Raw genomic sequence first — 13014 nt, 5'->3', positions numbered from 1 at the left:
GAAGAATATAATCGATAGCTTTACTACCTTTTCCATAATTTCTAGTAATATTCATCCCTAATCATTTTTTAGCTTCCCTTAATTTCTTTATCATAAAATTTTCTATCAGAAAATTCATTCAGAATTAACATTAGTTAAAACAAAAAAGTCATCCATGTACAATGCAACAATAGTAAGCCAGTTATTTTTTGATTTATGTAAATACTATGATCAATTGTTGATCTTTTGAAACTTTTATCTATCAAAATTTTATTTACTATATAGGACATAAATTGCCCTGTTTAATTCACTTCTGAGTAAAACCCAGAGCCACAAGTCTCGTTCTATAACATAGCATCAATACAATCTTCAGATACTAAAAAACTCCTTAGTTCGTCAGGAATTTCCAATAGGTCCTTCAAATTGTTGCAATTATATTGTAATTTTTCACAAAATATGGAATAGAAGAATAATTTGCTGCTCAACTGAAAAATGTATTGATAAACCTTGGAAATAAGGGACTTCTTATAACCTGATTTCTCAGATATGGGTATCCGAAAGGTAGATCTATTATTCATTCTGCCTCTTTTCAGTTTGTTTATTACAGCTATACTGAATATTCCTAAAACAAAAATCTCACTGTAGGTCTTTTCATAGATCTTATCGGACGATTATGTAAATTCAATATTTGTCAAAACTGAAAATAAACATTGAATGCAATTTCTTTATTCAGGTAGTATTTCTATTAATGAGTCAATTGAATAAATGTAACTTCATTTCAGGGCTCACAAGTAAATATCCAATGGAATGATAGCCCTTAAAATATATCTATTATTCATTTTGAATTGACTTACAAGAATATCAATATTTTCATCGGCAAGACATAAAATGACAAATTTTCTTTCAAAGTTGAAATTCAGAGAAAAATATGCTAATAATTGTCTATTGTAACGATTAAATAAACAAAAAAAAGGGCCATAAAAAGGATTACAACTTAACTAACAAACATAAACTTTTTTTGTCAATTTTTCCCACCCAATCATCAATTAAATTTGGACTTATGCATCATACATGTCTCTATAAAGAAGAAATGTGCTAATTTAAAATCTTAATGTTGGGATTATATTATTATTCAATATTCTCTAAAAAATTTTTACAAACCTATAAGCATGAATAACTTTCTTGAAAGACTGACGCTCACATTTTGATTATTCATTTCTCCCAAATTCTTCAAAGAAAGAAATTGCCATTTCTGGAAAAATGAGATCTGAGAATTTGGTTGATATCGGTTATTTTTTATTCATTATTAAAGAATACAATATACGATTTATATTTGAACAAAATTTTAAGACATGCGTCTAGACGAGTCTGACTGACAATTATGATCATAGAGAAATCTTTGTTTATGGTTATGACTGCGTTCGGCAAATCCACACTAGGGATGGGCAAAGGTCAGAAAACTATCGATATCTATATATTGTATCGATATTTTCTGACACTATCGAAATATGTAAGAGTAAAATATCGATATATATCGCTGTGATATTTTGGTGTGAGAAAATTCTGTTGATTTGAATAAAGTTTTTCTATCATAGAGGATAATAATAAGATTCAGTGGAAAACGACATATTTAGTAGTTTGCTTCCATTTTTATGGAGTATTTTGTCCTCCTGAACATTCATAGGGACATTGATGTTGACGAGGACGCTGTGATTACAAGGTTTTCAAAGGGTTCAAAGTTTTAAAGACCAAATTAGATTTTGTGATGTAGTTGCCAATTGTCTTCTTTTTTCATATTAAACAATCTAATTTTTTTTAAATTTCTACCTGAATGGTTAAAACCCTGATAAGTAAATAATGGTATTATAATACAACAAATACATAAGGGTAAAACTTTTTTTGCGAAATTCGAGGCTCTATTGTAAAAAACTGGTTATACATTTATAATTCAAAGTATTGCCCATCGCTGGTCACTACTTTCTCCCATCTTTCGGACAGCGTACGAATTGAAAAAACTGGTCATCTTTTGAAGCGATCCACGAATCGATCCAAGTTTTTACTTCTTCATAAGATCGGAAGTGTTGTTCAGCCAGGCCATGTGCTATTGATTGAAACAAGTGATAGTCCGTGGGAGCAACGTCTGGAGAATACGTCGGGTAGGGTTGTGGGGTAGGAATTCCCATTTTAACGTTTCCAAGTATATATTGATTACTTTCGCAACATGGGGTCGAGCATTGTCATGCAGTAAAATCAATTCATCTTCTCTCTCGTTGTATTGCGGCGGTTTGTCTTTCAATGCTCGGTACAAACGCATTAATTGCGTTCGATAACGATCGCCTGTGATTCTTTCAGTCATAATACACTACGCCGAGCTGGTCCCACCAAATACTGAGCATGACCTTAGAACCGTGAATATTCGGTATGGCCGTCGATGTGGAAGCATTGTCAGGATATTCTCATGATTTCATGCGCTTGGGATTATCGTAATGAACCCATTTTTCGCCTCCAGTCCCAATCCGATGCAGAAACCCCTTCCGTCTTTGTCTTGCAAGCAGCTGTTCACAAGTAAATAAACGTCGTTCAAACACCTCGCGGCTTCAACTCATACCGCACCCAATTTCCTTGTTTCTGAGTCATTCCTATGACTTTCAGGCGTTTTGAAATGGCTATTAGTGTCACTCCTATTGATCCTACAATTATTGTTGCGTTTGACATGAATCTTGATCAATTATTGCCTCCAATTGTGCATCTTCAAAAAACTTCTCTCTTCCACCGCGATGCTGGTCTTCGACATCAAAATCACCATTCTTGAAGCGTTGAAACCACTCATCTATTTCTTTATTTATTTGATCAAACGGAACAAGCCATTTTACAGATGTACCAGAAAATAACTAAACCTAGACATAAACAATATCGTTGGTACGTTCTTCCACCAATATCGTTCTCACTATAGGTATTTGAAAGCATTCGATGAACCTCAGCCGCGGATTTTTTCATGTTTTAGTAGAAAATTGAAACCTCCCGCAAATGACGAGAATTTGGCTCGTAAGCTAACATGGTTAGTCGTGAATAACTTTATGATGCAGACACAAATCGACTAACATGTCAATGGCGTTATGTTCACAAATACCTAAACTTATTGTATGACATCTACGATATATTTATTTCTCTAATTCTGTGGTTACTCCGTTCATTCTTCCACATCTTGTGGAACAAAATCGTGCGAGAATATATCAGAAAAGCACAGTTTTCATGGTTATATTTCATTATTATATGTTGGTACTCCGAACTTTCCGCCACGGCTTTATCGCCAATTCATAAATTTGCCTTAAAGAAATCAGTTCTGCCAACCAACATTTTTCAAGCCAAACATCACTAAATGATATTTATGGAAATATTTCATTAATTTCAATAAGAATGCAATGAATTAGAGAAAATAATATATAATACTCGTACAGAAAGCTCATTCTACCACTCGTTCATTCAAAAACTCGTGGAAGAATATCAATGCCTTCTGCACTTGTATTATAAATAACTATTCTACTACCACTTACCGTTACAGCCATCTATTGCAAAACGGCGGACGCAAAGTTGTACGCCTTATATAAATATTCATATGAATATCTAAATATAAATATTTTTGAGAGGTAAGGCTTGATATCGGTATAATCTGGGATTTGGTCCCATAGAAATACTCGAAGCCCATAACGGCGAACCACCACAAAATTTAAGGCTAGGACCGCCCTTGATTTGTCGTCATGGAAAGTTATTTGCATCAAATATTTTCATGTGAACAAGGGCCAAACGGTATGTTCTAGGAAAAAAAATCATACAGAATTCCACCCTAGAATCAGCATAGTATACCGAGTGAATCGTCTGAAAACAGCTAACGATACAAGGTTTCCGAAAAAAATCTTTTATTTTCTAGAGGGATACCCAGGGAAGGATCTACCGGCATAGTGACGGGGTCCAAGGGGCGGAGCCCCTTCGGCGAGCAGAGCGAGTTTGATTTCTATAGTCCGAATGATTTGATAAACCAACGGGTCCTGCCAACTTTCTTTTCTGATTATCCATACATTACAGTACTCATTTCAATCAGATATATCCATTAACACAAACATTATCATTGCATAATATCCAATGGCTAACAGACATTATTTTTAATTCCGGAAAAAGTACCTCCTCGAGCGGGACTCGAACCCGCAACCTCAGAATCACCAATCCAGTGCTCTCATCAACTGAGCTACCAAGGAAGTTGAATGTTCCAACCGCATATCGAGGAACCGCTTCTACAGGAATCAAATGTTAGTAGTAGTATCCCTAACAAACTGTATGTAATTCGCAAGGGTTAGGGAAAGTAAATGCAATTATAATTAATTCCGGACATTAACTAATTTTTCTAACTCACATTATCATGCTTCAAATACATTGATAGGGATCACTTACTTGTTCTAAATTTATTTCTAAAATATTCGCTCCAAGATTATAAATTTAGTCAGATATCAGAGTATTTTCAGTTGATTATATGGTTCACTTGAGAAAAGAATGAAAAAATGGAAAGTTGGAGAGAAAAAAATACTTTATTAGGAACACTCAAAATTCTGTGTTTGAATAACATAAAAATTTCATGATGAAACCACAAGAAGGCTGAAGTTTCGGTTGAGCTAGTACCTAGTTGGTCCCCCACGAGCTCGTCTCAAGCATTCTACTTTCGATCAAACGATTTATAAAATTTTGGGGCAAATTCGTCCAAATATCCCGTAAAGCGTTAGAAAGGTCCTCCAGGTTATTGATCGGTTGTTCTAAGCTTGACAATTGTCTAGACATCTCAGACCAGACATGTTCGATGCAATTCATGTCTGGAGAGCGAGCTGGCCAGTCCATCCTATCAATAGTTCCTAGCGCTTCATTAACCAGACGACTACGGTGTGGACGGGCATTAAATGGCAATTAAAATGAAATTCTCGCCCACGGCAGCCGCAAACGGAACAATTATGGGTTCAATAATCATATCGTGATATCTCTGGCTGGTCATGGTGGTGTTCTGCAGAACAACCAACTCTGTGCGTTGGTTCAAACAAATGCCTCCCCATACACATATAGAACCTCCGCCAAAAGCTGTTGTGGGTACCATAAACTGTTCTGCATACCTTCGACGTCTTTCCCTCCAAGCAAGAATACATCCATCGGAGTTGACCAAACGAAATCTTGACTCATCCGTAAATAAACATCGGCTCCAATCTTCAAGTGTCCAATTGCGGTGCTCCTCAGCCCATTGCCGTCGATGAACCCGGTGTTCCCTATTCAAACAGGGATGTTGTACCCTCCTACGTGCTCTCAAACCACGAACATGTAGTCGTCGTCTTACAGTCTGGTTCGAAATTAGAACTCCTGTTGCAACTCTCAGTGATCTATTGAGCCGCGACGCCGGGTAAGTGGGATTTCTCCTAGCATTGAGGATCAAAAGACGATCTTGGGCAGCTGTTGTACTACGCTGCCGACCTCCCCCATGAACATAAGCTACTGAGTCGTTTTGGATGAACCTATTCCAAGCCCGACTCACGACACTTTGCGAAACATTCAACCGCTGGGACACTTCTCGCTGGGACAAACCTTCCTGTATCCACCGTATGATTTGGTCCAGTTGCACAGGAGCCAAACGTCTTCTCGGCATGACTGATAAGCTGATATTGTTCTCATTTCTTCAATTATCGTGAACAAGAGCCGATGAAGTGAGGAAGACTTTGATATAATCAACTCAAAACATCTTACTTTTTCCTTAGAGAACATATAATGTACAGATATTCACGAGATAACTTGAAAAAAATACAAATGAAGAGAAGTTCATAAGTGATCCCTAGCAATTGTTGATCAGCGTAGTTTCATTTAACGTGGAGATTAAATCGCGAAATCCCTATCCGAACGAAGAACCTGTGCAAAAAATTAAAACAATATCCCTACTGCACGTGCAACCGACGCATTACAAAATATAAGATCATCATCCAGAAGTCGCTGCAGGCTGATTGAATTTTTGATACGATCCAGAAATACCTTCGCATTTCCCTCCGTATCTCAATGTTTTACTGGCCTCGTAGGGACTGTAAAAATTCATAACATAATAAACGTCTCTGTTGGGTGTAAGAGGAGCAAGCTGCATCGGTGCCTTCTGGAGATTTTCATTTTGTAGTGTTGTGCATATTACGAATCTAATTCCTTTTATCATTCGACTCGCTATCTCATTTCTACGTATGGAATATAATCCAGAGGACCCCGAGGTGTTGGCAACATTTATACGTTTCCGTTTTGACACGTTCTCTAAGCGTTGAATTTTCCGGTTTCGGTGTACCGTGAAATTTCATTAAGAGGATGAATAATTTATTTAGGTGGCTGCTTACAAGCTATCGTAATGTACAGGGTGGGCAAATAAGCGAGGTAAGCGGCTATATCTCAGGAACCACTCATCGTAAAGACTTGCGGTAAAAAATTTTACGACTAAAGTAAACAAAAGAAAACACTGGAAATTGTTTTGAAGTTCATACCCCCACCGCTAGGGGGCGTAATAGCTATCGTCGAGTAGAAAAATGCATTTTACTCGAAAAATTTTCATATTAAGTTAGAAAAAAAATATCATCACTGTAAACCTTGGAAAATTCTCTATCTGTTTGAACTGTCACTTCCGATTTTGCCACATCAAATAAGGGTGGGGGAAAGATAGAAATCTGACTGATTGAAATGTCTGTAACTTAAGTTTGGCTCAACATTTTTGAGCAAATTAAATCTTATTTGAGAGACAACATCTTGTTGATTAAGGAAAAAATATACTCATGATGAATTTGATTCAGCTGCTTCCGATAGGGAGCGCTAAGTCAGAAGTTCATTGTTTTGTTCATTTTTCTCTGAAATTTCAAATATAATGATAGGATTTTCTTAACAGAAACAAAAATTTCATTGAATTTGCATGAAAAAACCTCAAGGTCGTAAATCAATAATTTCAGGCGTTCTGAAGTTATGGCCGAAAGAAGATATTCTTCAACTGATGCAAACCAAATTGAGTCTTCAAGTTCTAACAGAAGCAGAAATCCCATCAAATTTGTATGAAAAAACCAAAATGTCGCAAAGCGATAGCTTCAGGCGTTCTGGAGTTATGGCCGAAAGAAGACACAATTTAGTTTTTCAGTGCATCAGTTGAAGAATATCTTTTTTCGTCCATAACTAGAGAACCCCTGAAGCTATCGCTTTGCGACCTTTTGGTTTTTTCATACAAATTTGATGGGATTTCTGTTTCTGTTAGAACTTGAAGACTCAATTTGGTTTTTCGCAGTGCATCAGTTGAAGAATATCTTCTTTCGGCCATAACTTCAGAACGCCTGAAATTATCGCTTTGCGACCTGCAGGTTTTTTTATGCAAATTCAATGAAATTTTTGTTTCTGTTAAAAAAATCCTATCATTACATTTGAAATTTCAGAGAAAAATGAACCAAACAATGAACTTCTGACTTAGCGCTACCTATCGGAAGCAGCTGAATCAAATTCGTCATGAGTATATTTTTTCCTTAATCAACAAGATGTTGTCTCTCAAATAAGATTTAATTTGCTCAAAAATGTTGAGCCAAACTAAAGTTACAGACATTTCAATCAGTCAGATTTCTATCTTTCCCCCACCCTTATTTGATGTCGCAAAATCGGAAGTGACAGTTCAAACAGATAGAGAATTTTCCAAGGTTTACAGTGATGATATTTTTTTTCCAACTTAATATGAAAATTTTTCGAGTAAAATGCATTTTTCTACTCGACGATAGCTATTACGCCCCCTAGCGGTGGAGGTATGAACTTCAAAACAATTTCCAGTGTTTTCTTTTGTTTACTTTAGTGGTAAAATTTTTTACCGCAAGTCTCTACGATGAGTGGATCCTGAGATATAGCCGCTTACCTCGCTTATTTGCCCACCCTGTACAGGCTCCTTCGTGGTTGAATAGAGAAACTTGGTTTGAATGTAACGCATTTGTTATGATGATTTATGCATTCATTAAAAAAAAATAATCACATGGGGTCAGATTTAGGCGATCGTAAACCCAGTGGGATAGCAATGAATCTGCTTGCTTGAAAGTGGATGAAATTGTGATTTTCACAGGGTAAGTCAATAGTGCTCGAGCGGTTTATAACTCTAGAAATTTGGGCTGGAAAAATGATGGTCCGAAATTGCTGAATCACGATACCACCATGTTCATTTTAAACGAGAATGCCCAATTTTTATATTATACTCATAATCTCCATGAAATTCTGATTTCGTAATACCCCACATGACATTATTTATACAGGGTGATTCACCGCGATGGCCTATAAGACGTTTATGGAAAACTAATTATAATTTTTTGCTGAAAATTTAAATACTGGGGATTGGAACAATGATATTTTCCTCTAAAATGTTTTCAGACCTCTACAGCTTCCGGTTATCTCAGAAACAGACTACTACTTCTTTATTTAAAATAGCACACCCTGTATATTATTGCATCAATAGATAGCTTTTTTGATAACAATTTCAACCATATGCCATACCTTGGGTAAAACTCAACAGTTCATGAGTTAATGGGATTCTTATGGAAAAAATGGTGACAACAGGGACTCGCATGTTTTTGAATATTTCTGCATAATAGTATCTTGTGCAACAAGTGGGGAAAGTCCAACTTTTCTCGCGAGTGTGGAAACGCAAACACACGAGCGAGAAAAGGACTTTTACTACAAATGCTATGAAAAGTAGGGTATTCTTCATAGCTTACTCAATTTCAAAACAATGTATTGCTCATACTGTAGGAAATATTACTTATCACAGCACTTTGCCCACACCTCGCTTGGTAGACCAATGAAATTGCACTCGCCTTTCAGGCTCGTGCCACAAACTTCCACACTCGCGAGACAAGTTGGACTTTCCCCACTTGTTGCACAATATACTATTCTCCACATGTTGCACACTATACTTTTCCAACAACTGCACAAATTTCAATAATTCAAGTAATGAACTTGATTCAAATCAATGGCCTTCGCTGACAGTATGTGCTAAATTATTGCGTTTCCATGGAAACGATTGAAACGATTCAAAAGCTCAATTTCATTGGTCTACCAAGCGAAGTGTGGGCACAGTGCCGTGAGAAATAATATTGCCCACAGTATGAGCAATACATAGTTTTGAAATTGAGTAAGCTATGAAAAATATTTATATTCATTTCATAGCAGTTGTAGGAAAAATGTGTTTTCGAAATAATTTGTTCCATTTTCGATTCTACAAATACGTAGTATCATAATCCTGTTCGCGGTTTGAACCAAGAATGTACAGGGTATTTAAAAAAAGTGGATTAACTTGTACAACTCATATTCATTAAAACTTGGAATTTTCAAATTAGAACCTATATTTTTTATTGTTTCAGTCAAATTATAATGGGGAATAATACAATTTGACAGAATAAACTTATTTCTTAGCTGAAAAAATCATCGCTGTGTTCCTTCAACTAGAAAATATGTGAACTCAACCAAATTTATTTTCCAGATAAAACTCTTCTTCATGATTGAAGGGCATGAAAATATACAGTTCGAAAACAAAACAACACGTTGTATAAGATTGTCTACATTTATCACCATACCCTAGGCACTGAAAACATGACAAATCCAATCTTCTTCTTGTTCTGAACGCCAAAGGTTCCCCAAGCAACTTCTTATAATTTTCCGAGAAATATTTTATTACGAAACTTCCTAAAAGGAAGAAGAAACAGACTGAAGTTTTATTATTCCGCGGATATGAACCTGAGGACCAACACTATTCAGGAGATAACCTGCGAAAAAAATATCAACCTTATCCAGTTCAAAAACGAAATTTGTTTACATTCTCTCAGGTCAATCATCCCAAAATTTTATCTGTTAATATCATATAGAATCTGAAGTGCGTTACAAACGACACATTTAAATAATTAAATTCGCTGATTTTTCATGATATTCAAAAAAGCCAAAAAAGCTATCAGCAAGTTGAAAGTTTGTAAAAGGAGAAAATTCGCTATTTTATTTGTACAGTTCATGAATTGAAAATTTTCCTTCAACTTCATTCCTTTTTTTTGTCGCATGAGCAATTTACAATTTTATTTATGTAAAGTATGTATTCGAAAACAGGAGATTTATTGTTGGAAAATACGTGCTCTTCAAATCGTTCCCTGAGATTACGTCTAGTCCAACATAATGTCAGGAAATTATTCAAAGAGCACGTATCTTCCGATAATAAATCCGCTGTATTCGAACATTCATTTCGAGTACAAAACGTACCTACTATATTCATAAATGAACTGGAAATTATTCGTAGCTGTAAAAAATGATAGTGATATTCTCGTGGAGAGTGTAAGTGTAAATCGAAATAATTTTAATTTCAATTTGTAATGGTGAAGTTAAGAGTAGGTATAAAGAGTGTTTTATGACAAATAAGAAATGCGAATCCAGGACACTATGAATAGTCGGCTTCAGTGTTGGAAAATATCCCAAAACCCAAATTTTATGACATTATAACATTATAAATTATTATGGATTTCATCTGAAACACACTAGTGTATAGTGAACAGAAAGGTTTTGAAACACAATGTACAGGGTGTTTTTTCAACCTCCATAATTGATCTGAAAAAATTACTATAACAACCTTGTATTTTGAAGAAAGTGTTAGAATTATTGAATGTAGAGGTTGTCCCAAATTCGATGTTTACTAAAAGCCTCTCGAAAACTTTAATAATTAAGGAAAAAAGTTTCAAGGATCCTGAGTTCTTTTTTCGAAATAATAAAAGATCATAAATATCTCGTTTCTTTTTCGAGATACAGTGTGTTTCTGAAAAATGATTGTTTTAAATATTTCGGTATATCTGGTTTCTTTTCGAGATACTGTAAAGATTCTGATATTGTATTTTTAGTAGAGTTCATGGTTTATAATTACCGCTATAGAGAGCAAAGTTGGTTTTCTTAAATGGGCAGCAATGCAGTTTTTTCGCGAAAGTTGTCGAAAAGTATTTCGTTATCGGTTTCTCAACAATGTCATCCGTTACGAAGATATTAGGTTATTTGAATTAATTTTTTGATAGGACACCCTCGGGGACACCCTGTATATAACTATTTTTATTCATTTGGAGATTTAATTCTTTTTTTGTTTATGGTTGAATTGGAATATGGCCATCTAAGATATCCCATTGGAAAAACCAACACTCCTCTATATCTTTGAATCGAGAATTAATTTCTAATTAAATGAGAACACAATATACAATAACTGAATCACAATAATACTATAATACTGAAAATGTAGTCAAAAATTCAATATCTTAGAAACGGATATCATACTTCATTTTTTGATACCTTATAATTATATAAAATTAAGTTTCATTCATTCAAGACATTCTGTACTAATTCATATTGCACTAGCCTGAAAATTTAATCAAAAATAAATGAGTTATAGTAAAGTTAAATAAAGTAGAATCAAACATTGTTTCGAATATGCAATTACTAGTATTAACTTCTCCTAAAATCTGGCGGTCTCCTCCGGAATCACCTTGTATAATAATTGAGATTAGTGATCAAATTATAATCATCATGTGACAAATAACTGTTAAGATAACTCATACACTGAGAGAAGTACTTCTTTTATATTGTCGAAAATGCATTATATAATAAATTATTTATTGTCCATATGGCTTAATTAATATTTATTTAATGGAAATAAAGAATTTAAATTTTTAAATTTCCACCAATAGTCATCATTTAAGACCATTTACGAATACTGTATCCAATATTGCTGAATATATATGTATTCGTTTGAAAAATATATAGTTGAGGGTAATTTATCATGGAAAATTAAATTAGTAAACATTAATCATATGTTAAATAAAAATGATATTTCAATTCAGTATTGGCTAACGTATTTGTTAGATATTTATTTGGGCTGTTTCTATCATTCGATTGTTAGGTTCTGAGAAGAACCGTTTGCCCAACTAGGTACTTTTTCAGAGTTCATAATGAGGGTATCTAGATTTGAACCCTAATAATCTTGGTTGCATCCGTTCACTATAACCACTGTTCTGCCAACATTACTAATAACTAAGCAGGTACAAATGATCCAAGCCCAAAATTCGGTACATATGTGCTTAGCGAAGTTCAATAAGCAAATAGTAACACAGATTCCATGTTCAAAAAGGAAATTGAAATCAAAGGAAAATGTCAAGGTTAAATCCTTCAAGGAGATGCGCTTGTCTTTGAGGGATGTGTCCTCAAACTTTTTCACAGATTAGATCGCTAGAATTATGTTAGTTTGTTAATTATTAATAAATCCTATATTATGAGTTAATAACTTATTGAAGTCTTGTGAGAATTTATTCATAAATAGCAAATGTTAGTTAACTACCACTTGAAAATTTGTAGACAATGAATTTATGTTATTGGTGGAGATAACGTAAGGTCATTTACATTTTTTATCACTGAAATATATTGAATATTATTAAATACCTTGTCAATAAATATTTTATTCTATCTTAATAAACTTTTTTGAATGCATAATTGAACTATTGATGAATATTTCAAATATAAATCTGCTGTAACAGTTGTGAATGAAAAACCTTCAAATGAGTGCTTTATTAATGAAAAAATATAGATTTCTCTTAGTGTAGATAAAAAAATCATGATTATAGCATCAAAATCCCAACATCCTCCATCAAACGCCACCTCTACGCACCTACCCCCGATCGGAAAACGACCTGCAACCCTGTCACCTTCTCTAGCCCGTTTTCCCGGCCGCCGCTTTCCCAGCTGCGCTCCCTCCTGTTCTCCTGTTCCCGCCTCCTTCGACGCCGCCGACCAAAACCGGCTTTTCCCCCCATTTTCCCCAAAAGCGATCGATTTCCGACGCTCGGCGTCCCGTTCACGGCTTTCGCTAATGTGTATTTATAGCTCTTGGAGGCTCGCGCGAGCGGCATTCTTTCGCCCAGACCAACAGGTTTTCCCGATCGGGAGGTGGGAGGTGAGAGGTAG

General features: G+C 35.0%; 1 protein-coding gene and 1 non-coding gene across 27 annotated transcripts in view; both read right to left on the bottom strand.

Moving 5' to 3' along the window:
* LOC123679986 (voltage-dependent calcium channel type A subunit alpha-1) overlaps window positions 1-13014 on the bottom strand; it is a 312605-nt gene that overhangs the window by 166476 nt on the left and 133115 nt on the right. The gene's annotated exons all lie outside the window — the stretch shown is intronic.
* Window positions 4159-4232, bottom strand: Trnat-ggu. Its single transcript has one exon. It is a non-coding gene; the product is annotated as a tRNA-Thr (tRNA).

Source organism: Harmonia axyridis, chromosome 1, assembly GCF_914767665.1.
Source record: "Harmonia axyridis chromosome 1, icHarAxyr1.1, whole genome shotgun sequence".
NCBI classification, from domain to species: domain Eukaryota; kingdom Metazoa; phylum Arthropoda; class Insecta; order Coleoptera; family Coccinellidae; genus Harmonia; species Harmonia axyridis.
This window is presented reverse-complemented; position numbering and strand designations above follow the sequence as displayed.